Below are 16,496 nucleotides of genomic sequence, written 5' to 3'. Positions count from 1 at the left end.
CAAACAAACCATTAAAACAATCCTTAAAAGCACTGGACTCAGCCTGGAGATCTTCTCCCTGCCTCGGTGGGTGAGGAGGATGTAGGAGCATGGTGTGGAAAGGGGATGGGGAGGATCCCTAGCTGCACAACAGTATTGGCTTTTATTAGGGCTCATCAAGCACCTTTTAATGACAGGCTGAACTACCAGGGGTCAGATGAAGCAGTAGGCAAGGTGTAAACGAGGAGAAAGCTGGGGGGAGCAAGAGGAATGGCGAGGGGCCTGTGGCCATGCAGTGCCAGGGGTAGGATGAGGGGAGCCACAAGTCGGGGACACAATTAAGGAGCTGAGACAAAGCCATTGAGCTGCATCTCTGGCTCGTGCCAAGTTGCTTACAGAGTCCCCATCCCAGGCGCTGAGCACCCCTCTGGGATTTTTAACTCACCAAGGCAGAGGGACCCCTTCTGCTGGCTGGGGCAGGCTCAGGAGGCTCCTCTGCCTGAGCAGGGCTGTCCTTGCCAGGGGATATACTGTGGGGCTCACTGAGCTTTCACTGCCGAGGGGGAAGCCCCCTGGGTACGGACTCTCACTTCAAAGCGCCTACATGCACTGGTCTTAAGGCAAAGTATTCTAAAATCGGGCCATGGGGGATGCATCTGTGTGAGGAGGCAGCTGTACCTGCAAATGGCTGATGCTCCGGCATCTCGGAGTAGCAGCTCTTCCGGCATCGTATGCTCGTCTCTGTGCGGGTTTTTGCTGACGGGTATGATATATGCATACAAAGTATTTTGTTATTGTTATTATTACCCAAAGTTATGGATCAGCTTGAGAAACTCAAATGCAGTAAATCACTGGGACTGGGGTAGCATTAGTCTCAGGGCTCTGAAGTAAATAATGCATGAAATATACTGACAGCAGTGTCTGACGGATCCTTATAAACAGCATCTCTCTAACGAGTGCAGGGCTGCTAATAGCAGGGCCGGATTCAGGGAGGAAAATGCTGAAATCTCTTCATGCTCAGGCGAGATGATGCAGGTGGGCAAACGCCACCCCTTCCTCACTCCTGAGGACCGGTGAGAGATTTTAGAAGTGGGATGACGGTTGAGCGGGTCAAGAACAGGGTGGCAGCTCCGTATCCAGCTGCGGTGTGTGGACTTACGGGCAAGTTGCTCTCCCTTCTCCTTCCCTGCTTGCGAGGTGAAGGTGGTGAAGGGCTGCCTCCAACCTGCTCTGCCTTCACCCTGGTGCAGAGTGCTTTGAGATCTTCAGAGAGGGAGTGCTCCAGGCATGCTAAGTACTATTATTATTTTTTTAATAATCGAAAGACATCCTGGGAATTACAGATCTATGAGCGCTCTTTCAGTTCCAGCCAAACTGATTGTGAAGCTAATTAAAGACAGACTAGTACAACGTTCGGGTAAGTATAACATGACAGGGTCAATCCAGTATGGCTTCTGGAAAAGAAAATTGTGCCTTTTTGAGCTGCAAGTGGGTTTTTTGGTTTTTTTTTTTTAAAGTTTAATAAAATAAGATAAAGGTGATCCCCAGCAGACATAATGTACTTTGATTTTCATAAAGCCTTTGATAAGGCCTTTCACACAAAATTATGAAGGGAAATAAATAGCCATGGGAGAAGGGACAAGGCCTTGTCATGGATTAAAACCCAGTCAAGCGTTAGGAAGCAAGAATAGTTGCTCCTTCGCATGGAGGGAAGTTAATAGTGGGAGTCAGTACGCACACTGTGGAGGTGTTCAGTCTGCCCTGTGTTATGTGGCTGGCATGCTGGGACTTCAGTGACGACTGCTGGTTTGACTGATGAGAGATGCAGCAGGGTTGGCAAAAGCCATAGGAGATGTTGAGATGGGCTCACCCCATCGCATCCTCTGCGGGCTGGCTGCACAGGCTGTGGAGAGGCAGCAGGACCTGCTCCCAGGGCTTGGCCTGGCTGCTCCGGGGTCTTCTCCCTGGAGCTGGGTCCTCCCCCTGCCCCAGCATCCTTCACCTTCATGGGAGCTTTCCCCCTTCTTGCCCACCAAAGGCAGGCAGGGGCTGCCGCCTCCGTGAGTCAGCAGGATTTAAAGGCACTGTGGGGACAGGGCAGCAGGATGACGGATGAGCTATAACGTGGATGAGCGTATGGTAATGCAGACTGCAAGAACGGTCTCCACTTCAGCTGTATGGTGATGAGCACCGAGCTCCCAGGCTCCTTGGAGGGAAGAGGTTGGGAGTCATGGTGAGTAACTCGATAAAAGCTTCTTCAGTGGGTTGCGTCAATTCCACAAGCGTAGAGGATGCTTGGTTGCTTTTAAGGGACAGGAAAACAATAGGGAATATGTTATAAAAAATGACATTATCTTGAACATTGGCTACACCCTCATTTAAGACGGCATGTAGAATTATCAGAGGGCCGTGAAGCATGGTTAGTAATCTTGTGAGATTTACCTACAAGGAGGCAGTCAGCCGGACTGAACGGGGTTTTGCTTTTCACTGGAGCAAGCTTGCAAAAACGTGCAAGCGCCATTTCTCTCCATAGCTCTCCCATCCCGTGTCTTGCCGCCGTGCCCTCTGCCGTCCCTGAGCCCGCACTGCCTCCGCTCCCTCCTGGCTGGCTCCAGCAGGAGATGGCAAGCACCGGCCATCTGCAGCATCCCCGAAGGAACACGCTAAAGGCTTATAATTGAGTTATTTACACTAATGAAGGGTGCAGTGAAAACTGATCAGTCCCTCCTTTTTCTGTCCTCCTGTAATACTAGAACAAGAGGTCACTTGGAGATGCTAATGGTGGCTTAATTTAGATCACATGAAAGGAGACACTTTTTCACACAGCAGGTAGTCAGTCTGTGAAATCCACGCTGCCTCCAGAGGTCAGAGTGTCAAACACTGCAGAAGGATTTGTCAAGTTTCTGGATAATTTTTTGAACAATAATAACTATTACTGCTGAGGATGCAGTACGCCCCTGGGACCCTAGTCAGGAGGGACCCGCTGTGCACAACACAGTGCAAGCCCAAAGCGGGAGCCACCGCTGGCCACGGTTGCTTTACTTTCAGTAGCCAAAGGAGGGTGGCTTGGGTTTGGTCAGATGCTGGAGGGGTGATGGTGAAAGAGCCACTCCAAGCTCAAGCCCTCCGTATGGCACTTTTCCCTCTGTCTTGCTGTAGTCTCAACATCAGGGTATTGGTTCCCCTCTCTTGGTGTCCTGAGAGCTCTGCTTTCTGGCTGTAGATCAGAGCCATTCACTCTGATTTTAAAAGGGGGAGGGAGGGGGAGGTATGGAATGCCCACAGCTGCCTTTATCCTGGAAGAGTCTTCCCGTGACCTGCAGTGCCCTGGGTGAAGCTTGGGTGAGCTGCATCGGGGTACAGCCAGCCTCCCCTGCACTTCTGACCCTTTTCCTGGGTCTCTTGAAGATGATGTCTCCTTGTCTGGTGGCTTTGCCACTCCTGCAGTCAGTTCTTGGCGCACTCCTGCTCTTCCCATGCATTGCCTGTGGCATCGTAAGCTACTTAGCAAGTCTGACTGGACATGGGTATTGGTGGATTTTCCCTGTGGGCAGCGTAGGCCTATGGATTACAATAGCACTGAAGAGTCATAAACATGTAAAGGTGTTTAAATTTACCAGCAAGAACAAAACATAACAGTATGGGGGAGAACACTTTCAAAGCCATCCCTGTCTCCATACCCGTATTTGTATGACCTAAAAAGGCCTTCAGTCCCAGGAGGTTTGGGACTCAAGCTGTTGCTACTTGTTTTTTCCTTCCTGTTGATAAATCCAGCTCAAGTCCTTTTGTCCCTCCATTCAGTTTGACGGCGGTGGCTGTCTAGACTCAGTGTAGAGAGCTTTGCAGGAGATTGAGCCAGGACACCGGTGTTCCTTGCATTGTCTTTTGACTCTTAGCTGCAAAAATGGCTATAAGGAATAGGCTGTTGAGTGTGTTTCCTGGTAGGTAGCTCCAGAATCAACTCATCATGTGCACAGTAAAAGAGGTCATAATCCACTTGAGGGATGGTCTTCAGATGCTCTCACAGGCATCTCTCATTTTAGCATCGTTACAGCAGCTCTCCAACTATCCCACCTGCTCTTTCCCCTTCTCGCTGTTTGTTGCTGCCTTGGTAGCTGGCTGTGTTTAAATAACGTCAATCTGTTTTTTTTCCCCCTCTTCTTGTTTCCTGTGTTCCTCTTAACAAGCAGCTTGCAACAGAACAAACAAGCAAGGCAGGAGCGCTTCAGGCAAAAGGGGTGTTTTGTGTTTGATTTGAATACATACATATTTTTTCTTGGTTAAAACTTGTGATACTCATCAAACACATACAGGAAGGCTGTGAATAAGACCTTTCTCATTCTTCCTCTCTGACACACATACACATACACACCTCCCGTCTCATACGAGTACCTTCTCATTTTCACTCTCACCGTCTCATTCGCTGCGAAGCAGTCTCTCTGGTATCCTCGCACACATGTTTGATAGTCTCATCCTCACTCCTGCTCTGTCATGTACACAGAACCACCTTCTCATCTCAGCAGACTCTGGCTCCTGGGTACCCTTGCAGACAACATACACACACATGCACGGCCACCTACATGCTTGCAAAGGGTTTATTACCAAGAGGGAAATTGCTCTCAAATATATGGGACTGGATATAACTACAGTGGTGATGGGAAGAGAGAGGAGCCAAACAGGGATGTTGAATTGTACAGTTTCTTCACCCTTCAGAGACATGAAGCACTACCCAGGGGGAAGGGAAAACATGGCCCCGGAGTCCTCATCTCCTCTGCCATGCACAGTCAAGCACCCCGAGCATCACTCATTTGCATCCCCTCACATGCAGACTGTCCCTTAAAGTTTCTCCGCCGCCCTTTCTTGTGCATCCTTCCCCCTCCTTTTTGCCTGTCTGTCAGGTCCTGATCACATCACTGTCACGGCCGCTATGATATCAGTGTTTTCTGACAGGTGTATATGCTTCTGTCACTCCCAGCAAAGCTCTTTAGCACCCAGCCTGCCTACAGGTATGAGCCAAGGTAGAACTACTGGAAAGCATCATCAACAGCATCTCGTATTTCTGCATGCAGAAGATTACAGTCCCACCAGAGCTGCCTGCGTGTTTTCAGGATATCCCCCTTTCAAATCAGGCCTTAAACCCAGTATTTTGTCTTTGTGAGGGCTGAGGTTTGCTGCGGTTCAGAAAAGGGAGGAACGCTCTGGGCACTTCTCTCGTGAATACCCAAAGGTCCTCTCCCTGTTCCTGCAAGGCAGGGACTGGATTTGGCCTCCTGGAGTGGGCTACTGCACGGAGGGCACTCATTTCAAAAATTACTTCCATTTTCTGCTGCCCCCAAGCTTCTAGTGGGGGCCGAGATGCCGAGCACTTGGTTCCCAGCTGCATGGCGAGGACAGACGTGTGACCTTTCCTGACAAGGGGGTAATGAAAACACATCAGCTGCCACGATGGGGGCCACGTGAGCAAGCCAAATTAAGCCCTTTGTCCGGGAAATGGCCGCGCACCTCTGTAGCGGCTGTGAGCAGCTCGGAACGTGCACGATGGGGGAGAAATTTCAGGTTTTCCAATTATCAAAGCAGTGGCTGGTAACCTTCCAGCAAAGAGATGCTGCAGCGCAGTGTTCCGTGGCTCCTGCTGGGCTCAGCCGGCGCTTGTGTTTGAACTGGCACCGGGCAAGCTAGGAAACGAAGGGATTATTAATAGGGAACTCAAGGAAGAGGAAAGGTGTTTACACAGTTCCCGCTTTGCATGTCTAATTTGGGAGCTACCCTTCTGCAGTTCCCCAAAGCAGTGCCCAAACCCAATGGCAGAGTTCTCAGAAGCATAACTCATTAAGCTTTAGTACACCGCAAGATAAGGACCTTGCTTGCGTAAGGCCATCAAGCACTGATATTGACTCTCCAGGACGTTTTTAAGGCTATTTATATCACAATAAAGCCATTTTATTAGCGTCATCAATCAAGAGAGACCGTATTTTGGCCTGGAAATGATTCTGCTTGAGTTTCTAGAAAAGAGAGGGGTAAGTAATTATGGGATGCATTATCTTCAATCTCATTTGAAATCTCCTAATTGAAACCACATATGAGTGCAGTTTATTGCTTATAAAATAGATGGCAGGGGTATTGCTAATGTACCTGTGGCAAGTACAGCCTTCCAGTTAACAAAGAGGTAAAGGCTGGATTTTCAGTAGGTAACATGGCAATGGCAGGAGCTGTCCCTGCCCACATCTGGGCGAGCAGCTGGTTCTAGGCACATGCTTTGAACTGCAGCCTATGCCCTGCGCCGGGCTGAGCTCATGGTACTTGACACCTGCAGTTCATCCCAGCTGGCAGCATCTGCCATCAGGTACCAGCTGATGCCTCTGGCAGCATCAGGTGTCTTGACAGGGTGTATCTGCTCCCACAGTGGGGCTGGGGGCTGGGAACTGAGTCTTGGTCAAGCAGCGGGTTAAAGCTTCCTGGCGCAGGGCTTACACGTAGCTGGAGCTGCTGCTCGAGCAGGAGTGGTGTGGTGTTTGCAGCTTTCCTCCAGGATTTTGAGGGCGCCTGTGCTGCTTTTCTGCTGGCAGCTCAGCACAAGGGAGCAGACTTGCAGGAGCAGCAGTTACTCAGGTAAGGAGACTGACTGTAGCTTAACATTGCCTGTGGGGGCCTCTGAGACTGAATAATGGCAGGGCTTGAAAGCTGTTACAGATATTTGATAATTAATTGGCTGGGAAATCAGTTTATTTTAACGACTCCAGTTAAATAAAGAAGAGAGATAAAAGGACTGCACATTCCTGTGGTGCTAAACTACTTTCAGGGACAGAGAAAGCCCATTACATGTCTGCTTTTATGCCAACAGGGGCTTTTAGTTCTTGTGAAGGCTCTTCTGAAAGGTGGTTGAAATCTTTATCTTCCCTGAATCCCAGCAGTTTGGGTTTAAGACAGGAAAAGCTGAAGGGTGGTTTATTACCAAGGATCCATCAGGCGGAGGGGGACAGGGGAGTGGAGCTGCTGCTGTAACCTCATGCTTCACCTCTGGCCAGATACTTACTGCAGAGCGGTTCCAGTTGTGGTTTATCACCATTTTATACTGCTCTAGTGGGAGCAATGCATGTAGCTCGGTTAACCTCACTTGTCTTTCCGAGTACCGCCTGATCACACACACACACACAAGGTAGCATCCTAAAGAGAAGACCTGCAAGACTCCAGCATGAACAAATCATTTTGGGTGCTCTCCTTACCTCCCGGTGGCAGCTGCCCAGGACTGACCCTCTTTTCCCAGTCCAAGGAAGGAACAGTGGGTGTAAAGTCAGAGAGAGGTTGGTGTCAGGTCCGTTTGAGTTGGGGTGTCTCTTAATTTTCTAGCTTATTGGAAGTATCGTTGTTGTTCAGTGGGCAGATGTGTTCCCTGAGGAAAAACAATGTGCACCCTGGTCCTGGCCAAAGAGAGTGGGCTTGGCTGGGAGCTCAGAATGAAGGTTTTGGAGGGTCCCATATTATTTTGAGCTTTATATGTGTCTGTAGGATTGTATTTTGTGTGTGACTGTGTGTATTAGAGAACTCAGCAGCAATGCTGATTGAGAATAGAATCTATGCCTTGCTGCAGATTGTGCTTGGGATGTGAACTCTCATCTCAAGGCAGTGTATCTCATCCTGAGGGCTGTACGGCAAGTGTGGCTATATGAACAGTGTTCCCAGTGCAGTCATATTCGTCAGAGTCTGCAAAGAGCCTGCAACACCATCTGTTTTAGTGAGCAGATAAGAGATTAGACTGCAGGAATCACGAGATCTGGGCAACACATGAGAGCAGGCCAGACAATCACAGCACAGCTTCTTTTTTCGTAAGCTAAGAATAACTTTAACATCCTCTTGTTTGAGGTTTAATGTCAAAATTAACTAACATTTCGATCCTGTCTCACAAATCCCAGCTCTCACTGACACCAGTGCTGGTGCTTACCTTACTGAAGATTAAAATTCAGTGCAGACCCCCACCCCAAGTGAAAATTTAAAAGAATGAAAAAACAAAAATAAGCCCTTCAGTCTGGTGGAGGTACAGCAGGGCCTCTCTCCTGCTGCCCTGGAACACTCTAAATTGAGCATCTCCACAGGAGAATTTATGTCTAGATTGTCCCCCCAAGGCTGTGAGGTCCTGTGTAAATGTCATGCCATGCACAGACGCTGGGGATGCACAGACACCCATCAGGTGGGCATGATGTCATCTCCCCTGCGTGGCTGATGAGAGCCTACCTCTAGCCAAGTGTAAACTCGGAGCAGGCTACAAATCCTCTTCTTTTAAACATTCCCTGGATCTGAAACCTCCTGCCAGCTGGAGCTGCTTTTAACTGAGCAGACTGAAGTGCTCTATTTAATGAATGCATTTAGTCTGGTGCAAGGAAGCAGGGCTGATCCTCATCTGGTGTAAATCCAGGCTTCCCCATTTACTTTAGTGGTGCCTTGTTGACCCTTGATTTATGCCAGCCGAAGCCGCAGTTTGGCATCTCTCCGTACAGTACTGGACTTCTGGAAATTATTTAGAGCAAGTGACCTGCCAGAAGAGCAGAAGTAGGAATCCAGCTTCGGACCAGCCAAGAACCACGTGAGCAGCCTTAGACCCAGCCATGTCAGAAACTACCCCACCAGTTAGACAGCTGTACGGGGGGGAGCTCTGTGGGGAAATGGTTTATCTGTACTGCGGCTAAGCTATGCACAGGGGAGAGGTTTTGTTTCACGGCAGGCTCTTGGGAGAAGAGGCAGGGATGTCAGTGGATCCAGATAAGATATCCCAGGGTAAATGTTTCTGGTAGGATTAAGCCACGTTGTCTTCGCTAAGAAATGAAAAGGGTTTACGTTCTGTGTTCCAGCCAATTTGCACAGCTTGTTTTGTCGATGCCAGAAGACTGCGGGTCAGAAGGTGCCGAAGCCGGCAGAGCAGCCCCGGTGGTTGTGCCTGTGCTGCTGTCGGTAGCCAGGCTGGAGTTCAGGCTCCAGAGCACAGAGCCAAGTGACCCAAGCCGGTTACCTTCAAACCATGGGGAGGAGGAGCTTGTGCTTCAGCCGGTCCTTTCAGCTCTGGTTGCACATCCCAGGGCAGATCCCAATAAGAGAGAAAGAAAAACGTCATCTCTCGCAGTATCATCTGCTTGGAGGTGGCACCTGCGTTTGCAAAGGCTGTTTTGCAGCCCTCACTGCCTCCCTCTTGGCGCCCTCGTGCCACCAATACACACCAAACAAAGTTTCATATGAGACAGGGCAAGTCTGTCAGGTTTTGTTTCTGGCTATAAAATCATTTCATTGTAGGACTTTGCAAAACCTATTTCTTTCTGCCTCCAGGTTCTCCCCGTATGTGTAAAACAGGCAAAGTAGTGCTTCTCTGCCACAAAGCACAAGTTTCACAGTGCTTAGTCCCTTTGTCAAAAACACTGCTTGATGTTTAGCATGTGCTGAGTTGCCTCGCAAGACCAAGTCCTGCAAGGATCTCAAAGAAAAGGCAGCGCAAGATACTGTTATGTTAAGTAGGATGGCCAGGAGCCCTAGCTGTGGGGGTTATTCCTGCCTCACTTTCCCAAGGACTTGTACTTTCCTTCTGGTCGATTTCGGGCTATGAGGTTTTAAGTCAGCTGGTGCCTTTCATGCCAACAGAAGAAACCCCATCAAATATATCTTGACATTTCTTTTTCTCCAGCCTTCCCCCTCTTCTCTGCTATTTATTTATTTATAAACATGTCCTACTCTGCAAGGCATATTGTGCGTGTGGGGATAAAGGTAAGCTCAGATCAAAGCTCTTGAGAGTTCTCTCTCCCAGCGGCTTCTCTTCTCTACCTTCCCTGCAAGTCTTTTTCAGACGCCTCCTTTCACAAAAGGCCTCGTGGTGGACAAAAATGGGGCATTAGGGAGAGGCAAAACTTAGCAAAGCTGTAAATAAAGGAAAGAAAGTGGAGTTGAGCATTGCCTGGCTGGTACAGCTTTGCTGCAGTTTTCAAGGAGTTCTTGAATACGCAAGATAAATACAGCACGCGAGTCTGAAGTTTGCTGTACTTTGTTCCATAATTGTAAAATACCCCTGGGACAGATTTTCAAAAGTACGTCAGTTTAGGCAGCCGGAGAAGTGGCTACATTGGTAAAGGAGCTCACTGTGCCAAATGTTGTTTGGAAGATTTGGTTCTTGTCTATTAGTTTGTGAGCTGCCAGGACCAAAAGCAGTTTGCCAAACCTGGTCTTAATTTCAGTGGTAAGCACTTTGAAAAATCAAGCTTCACTTCGGACTTCTAAGTGCCTGGCAACTTTATTCACAGTGCATTTGGTAATAAAACCAAATGCCAATGGCTTTTGGAAATAACAACACTTCTATTCTTTGTATCAATAGTTTTCAGTCCATGGGTGACTTCTAACAGATCCAGTTTATGAAAACAAAACCATACCTGGGCTGGTTAACTCCAGTACAGTATATAGAGGTCCAAGGTCTTGCCAAGAAAGATTTAGCTGTATGTGAAGTGAAAATAGCTAAAAACATAGCTTCATCTGAAAGAAACTTGCAAGAGGAGTTGTCTTCTCCTGACACACTGCTGAACTCTGCCAGGTAGGTGGTAAAAGTAATAAGAGCAGGTCACTGTAATTTGTTCTTCCTGCAGCCACTGTGGAGCTGTTCCCCGCACGGCTTAAACATCCTCTGGTCCTCAGCCTGACTTGGTTTTAAATGTCTGGAACAACAGGGGCTTCCTTGCTTTCCTTGGGAGACTCTTCACAAGGCTAGCACTTGTAGATGGCAAAAAGTTTTTCCTTAAGTTTAAACAGACTTACTTCTCTTCTTTTTCTGACCCATTACTTTTTCCTAGACCCCTATGCAACCTGCTAAATAATTCCTCTCTTCCCTCGGTGCTTTCAGCTTTCAAAGAGGTATAGCTTGTCAACATGTCCCTTTTAAGTCCTCTCTTAGTCAAGTTATACATATTTAATGTTTTTAAGCTTCCCTTAGGTGCTGATCCCTTTCCAGCCCTTGAATGGATTTTGTTGTTGCTTGCCTCTGAATTCCCTCCAATTTTCCCATATCGTTCTGGTAACAAGGTGCCTTGGATTGACTGTGCCAGTCCAGGTGCGTTCGGTATTTGGTGGCAGTTGTTTTTAGTGGAATTAAAAAGAGAAGCAGCAGAATCTCTCAAAGGGAATCTGCTTCGTGGTCTCCTCTCTGAGAGCATTATTTCACAATGGTATTTCAGGTCTGGCTTTAGATATGGAAATGAGAGCATGTGTCTTGCTCAGAAGCTGTTCTCTGCTTTCAAGCGGGAGAGAGATGGAAAAGGGGAAGAGGGGTTAAGCTCCTCAAAGGCTTTGTCTACATTAGGCTTTTTTCTTCATATTTCCCACTGTTGCTTGCATGGGTACAGCTCAATCCACAGTGGCACTGGTGACAGCTCTGGCACAGGTAGGGAAGCTAACGCGTTTCACTACACATCGTCTCCACAATCTCTACAAGCCCTGACTCCACCAGCGGCGCTGCAGCAGCCGGAGCTGGAGAAGGAAAAGGTCATCTGTAAATAATAACTGGAGTGTTTGCACGTCAAGGCGGTGTCCTTCGCTGAAATGCAGCAGCTGGGAGTGAGCAGGCAGGATGGGCCCATTTCCTCATTCATCCCGAAATGCCACCCTTCACAGGCAGCTCCTGGCAGCCCGAGGGCAGCCTTGGGAAGCGGGGATGATAACTGATACTTTTACGACCTCAGAAGAGAAGGGAAAGTTAAGTCTTATTTTCCCTAATTTTGCTCCCGTTCCTGCTCTGATCTGCCTCTCCAAAGAGTTTCAAGACTGATTTCTCCTTGGTGCGGGTCCTTCTGTCCCACCCCCCGGGACAAGGGCTAATGATTCAGACGTGATACCCTCTTTTCCCTTTTGGAGAAGGAGCAGTATGAGATGAAATTAGGATCTACAAAATAGAAAGCACATTCCTGTGCCTCAGGTAGTGTGCTCCTCAGGTATGGGAAGGAAAAGTCTCATGTAGTGCAAAACACAGGAGACACCTGCCAGTTCCACCTAACGTTTAAATCTGGGACTCTTTCACAGCCTTGTACCAATTAATGGTTAACTGACAAAATTCTCAGTCAGAAAGTATCACCAAGATGAGGATGTTAATGAGTTCAAAAAAAGAAAAAGGGGGCAGGGGGTTGAGAAATGCCCGGGGATAAAAAAGGCAGAGTACAAACCTGCAAGGTGGAACACAAGCTGTCATTCAGAGTGGAGGCCAACTTACATTTGCTTGGGGCTAGATTAATAGGCTTTTATGGCTGGGAAGGATCATGAAATTATGTAGATGGTGATTTACATTGTCCTTTCAGGAGGTGTTCCACCTTTCTTTGAAACGTCTGGCACTAATCACGGGAAGTGGTCACTGGGCCATGGGGCCCAGTGCTCAGACTTTGTGATACCCGTTTGCTGTTGCTGCCGTTCCCCTTTCCTTCCCTGAATGTCCATGCGTGGACACCTGGGCACTTAGATCCTCCTGCCTCCATAGGGAGGTGCTGCCACTGCAGACCTGTTTGTCACTGCCAATACCTGGGTCGCTACCCCAGCAGGACTGGAGGCTGGTGGCCAGCACCAGTGCCTGACGAGCCTCTGGCCCTAATCTGATTGTCTGTTTGGCTGTGTTTTCCCACATCAGAAACCTTCCCAGAGGTGGTACATGGCCTCAGGCCACCTGGCAGTCGGCTCTCCCTGACCCATCGCAGGCTGCTGCCAGTCCTGTGGGCATGCCCTTCGTTCGCCACAGCCCCGAGAGCACATGCTCACATTGCCACGTTGCTGCATGGGATGGCACGTACAGCGCTTGGCTTTTCAGAACTGGGCCATGACACCACGGCATCGATCACATGGACTGTTTTGCAGGCTTGCATGTGCCTCTGCATGTGCAGCTGTGAGAGGGAGGGTCAGGAAACCTCCCTCTCACCTCTCCACCATATGAAATGCATGAGGAGATGCCCTAAAGCTTGCAAAAAAGAATATAATTATTTAGATCTTAAGTTTTGTAGTCCCTTTCCCTGAGCAAACCAGTGGAATCCGCAAGTTGCAAAGTGCTATGTGCAGTGCCGTGTCTTTTTCAGCTGTGAGCAGTTCATTTTCAAATCTTCCCCCTTGCTCTGTGACAGCTTCGGGTGATAACTCCTGCATTTTTAGTCGGTGTCTGGGGAGGGAGGAAGGGACCCAAGACCATACAAAATGCTTTGAAGCTCCCTCTAGCATCACTCTCGGTTCCCTCTTGTGTTCACAACTGTCCCTCTGCTACACCCGCTCTCTCCTGACCTGCCCTCACTCTTTCTCTGTTTTCCCCTCGTTCAGAGCTGCTCTTTGCATTACTAATCTGTGGCATTATCTCATTCTCCAGTAGCTGTGCTGGCTGCCTTGATGTTTCTCGCCAGCTTTTGCCTCTCCCCCTCTTTTTCTCTCTCCCCCCCTCCGCTTGCCACCCCATGATGTAGCATTGCCTTTCTCCATCTGCCCGATTGTCTCTCAGCTTTTTATCTGGGTGCTGGAGCTCCAGGTGCTGTCATTCTCCACGACAGCACAGAACGTTTCAGATTGCCTCTGCGGCTGGATAATTACCAGATACAGAGTCACGTGGACTCCCCAGCCAAACCCTCCCTCCCCTCCTGTCAGAGGAGGAGATCACATCTCTGAAAAGCACTTTTTAAATTTATTTTTTTTTTATAAGAAAGCCAAAGGAAAAGTTTGGAAGTAGCTTTTCTGGAATTACCTAGTGGTGACTACATGAAAGGTACCTATGAGGGACTGGGGGTTCAGGCAGAAGGAACAGGTGATTTCCAGTACTGAAGTTTGTGAAGGAAAGTAAAGGGGGTGGTAGCCTGTATTGGTGCCTTATTAGTGCTCCTGTTCTCATTCTTGGTATATCACCCAACCAGAAAAAAGACCTAATGGTGCAAAGACTTGTCAGCAGCTGTTTGGCTTCTGGGCCTTTTAGAAATCTGGCATAAAAGCCAATATCCAGTTCACATAAGTGACTAATTACTATTGTGTTTCGGTGAATTTCTGTTCCTAAGTGACCGCAGGTGCTTTTTAAATGTCAGCCCATGTCTTAGTAATGGCAAAAGCACGGAGTCCTTAGTGGAAGTGCAGGCAACCAAAAGGCAAATCATCTGGCAGCGTTTCCCATTGCCATTCTGCATCACCTCTGCTATTCCCTGGTTTCCCCTTTTGATGGTACAGGAGCCCCGTGATGCTACGGGAAGCTGCAGACAGCAGAGCAAGGTATATGCACCTGGTTGAACATTTCACTAAGGCCATGTGATTAATGGCTGATGGGCATCGCCTAATCATGCTGGATCAAGATCAGAGCCAAGTTTCTGGCTGGACCGAAAAGGACCACTGATGAGTCCTCAGCTAACCCAGAAGGGTAAGAGGGAGCTCAGGGCCTGTTCCCTCAGCAGTCTCAACCTCCTGACTGATCTCGGTCCAAGACCCTGATGCAAGCTGTCAGAGCATTTGGCATTTCTGCAAGCATCAGCCAGAGAGCAGTTTAGCCCATCTGCGCACACATGGGGAGCAAGTCTCCTCTGGCAGGAGCCCTGTGGCTGGAGACAGTCACTCCAGATACGTGCTTCGGCATGGACGAAGAGCCGTCCAAGGGTTTCCTGACTATGCTCCAGAGAAACGGAGGATTTTCCTAGGTCTGGTGAGATATAGGAAAACCCAGCACTATGGTGGTAGGCCTCAGTCTGAGGCTTTTTCTATGTTTTGAAGTTTTAAATTGTGCTGGGATGTGGCTGGGATGGAGTTAATTTTGTTCATAGCAGCTCGTGTTGATATTGTTAAGAAGGTTCCTCTGCTGGAGTAGATGTGGACTGAAGTTGTTTATGCAGGTATACTGATCCCCAGAAGATGAGAAGAGTAATAAATCATGCCAGTATAAGTTCTCTTATTCTGATACAGTTACCTCTACCCCGGGAGAGTACTGGCATAACGATTACTATAATTTTGGGCTTGATTTCTGTTCTTTTTTTTTTTTCTCTACAACCAGGAACCTGTACTCTTAAATAGTCATTTTAACAGAAAGAAAACCCATGTGAGACCAGCTGTGTGTCTGCTAGTGAGAGCCCATGCAGCTAGCTGTCTTTTTAGGCTTGTGTATTTTTGGTGATGTCCCTTGGGTTTCATTTTCCACGCTTATCACATGGACTAAGAGACGAGGATGCTCGCAGCACATGAGCAGTTCTGCACTGATAGTCATATTCACTGGTTGCAATTCTTGCTTTCATTAAAAAGAGTTGATGGGAGAGAGAGTGAGATAGGAACGTTTCTGTACAAGACACTGGGGACTCCTCATCTAGAAAGCTGGCTACGAATTCTGGTCACGAAAGAGGAATTCAGACCGGAACAGGTGCTGAGAAGGGCTACTGGGATGTTTAGGGCAATGGAGAGTCTATCACACAAGAAGAAACTAGGAGAGTTTGGCTTGTTGAGCCCAGCAAAATGAAGGCTGAGAGGGAATATGATTGCACTCTGTGAACACGCTGGAAGATAAGCACCCGGGAGAGAGAAGAGCTATTTAAGCTAAAGGATGGTGTTGGCGTGAGAGGGAATGGATATAAACCAGCCATGAATAAATCTAGACTTAGAATTAGAAAAAAAGTTTCTAATCAGCAGAGCAGAAAGACTTTGAACGGCCTGCCATATGAGGCAGGGGAGGGTGCCCCCCGCCAAACGCGCTGGGTTTAAGGAGAAATGAAGTACGTCTCTGAAAAAGATGATGAGGCACAGCCGGCCGTGCCAGCGGAGGCGGGGGCTGCCTTACCCCAGAAACCCCGTCCCAGCCTCGTGCTCCCAAAGTGGCAATTTACTAAAGAGGATGAGCAGAAGTGCAGGCATCCTATCAGCCCCGCGCCACCCCAACAGGGGGATGGTCTGAAATCGTCACCTGAGTGCTGAGATACCCAGGGGGCTGCAGACGGGTGTCATGACCAAGGCGCAGCATATGTGGCTGAAAGAAAGTGTGGGCTGAACAGATGTGGCGTTTTCCCCCTCCTGCCAGTTTTCCAGCGCAGGACTGGACTTAAGCAGTAGTTTTCTAAATCCTTCCGAGGGCATGTGTTATCACACTGGCAGTGGTGGCTCAGGAGCTATTTATGCCCCGTTTTGGGAATCCATCCTGTTTCAGCACAGTATTCCCTCTCAAACAATGACCTGCTGTGGGTTGTGGCGCATCAGGAGAGTGGCAGCAGCTGGACCAGGCTGGGGAAAGAGAGGAACAGTGGCAGCAGGGAGAAGAAGGAGAAGTTTGAGCAACACCTCATGCCCATGTATTCAAATTCAGTAAAATGAGGGTTTCGGTGCTTGGCTGAAGGGAGGTTTCAGGCACTTGGTTGATGCAGTCTCCAACTGCCATCCACTTAGGGGGCCCTCGCAGAGATGAAGATGTGTTCAGCCGTAGTTGTCTTCTGTAGCATCTACTGCTGAGGAGAGCCCGATCTGGAGCAGTGGGAGCCACCAGGGAAAGGAGCTGGCGGCTGCAGTGGCAGAGCTGCCTTGCTCTTGAA

At 48.7% G+C, this 16,496-nt stretch overlaps 1 protein-coding gene across 5 annotated transcripts in view; it reads left to right on the top strand.

The window, feature by feature from the left end:
- LSAMP (limbic system associated membrane protein) overlaps window positions 1-16,496 on the top strand; it is a 313,890-nt gene that overhangs the window by 125,586 nt on the left and 171,808 nt on the right. The gene's annotated exons all lie outside the window — the stretch shown is intronic.

This window comes from Falco biarmicus, chromosome 5, assembly GCF_023638135.1.
Source record: "Falco biarmicus isolate bFalBia1 chromosome 5, bFalBia1.pri, whole genome shotgun sequence".
Lineage (NCBI taxonomy): Eukaryota > Metazoa > Chordata > Aves > Falconiformes > Falconidae > Falco > Falco biarmicus.
Note: the sequence above shows the minus strand (reverse complement) of the source record. Positions and strands in the feature narration are given on the sequence as shown.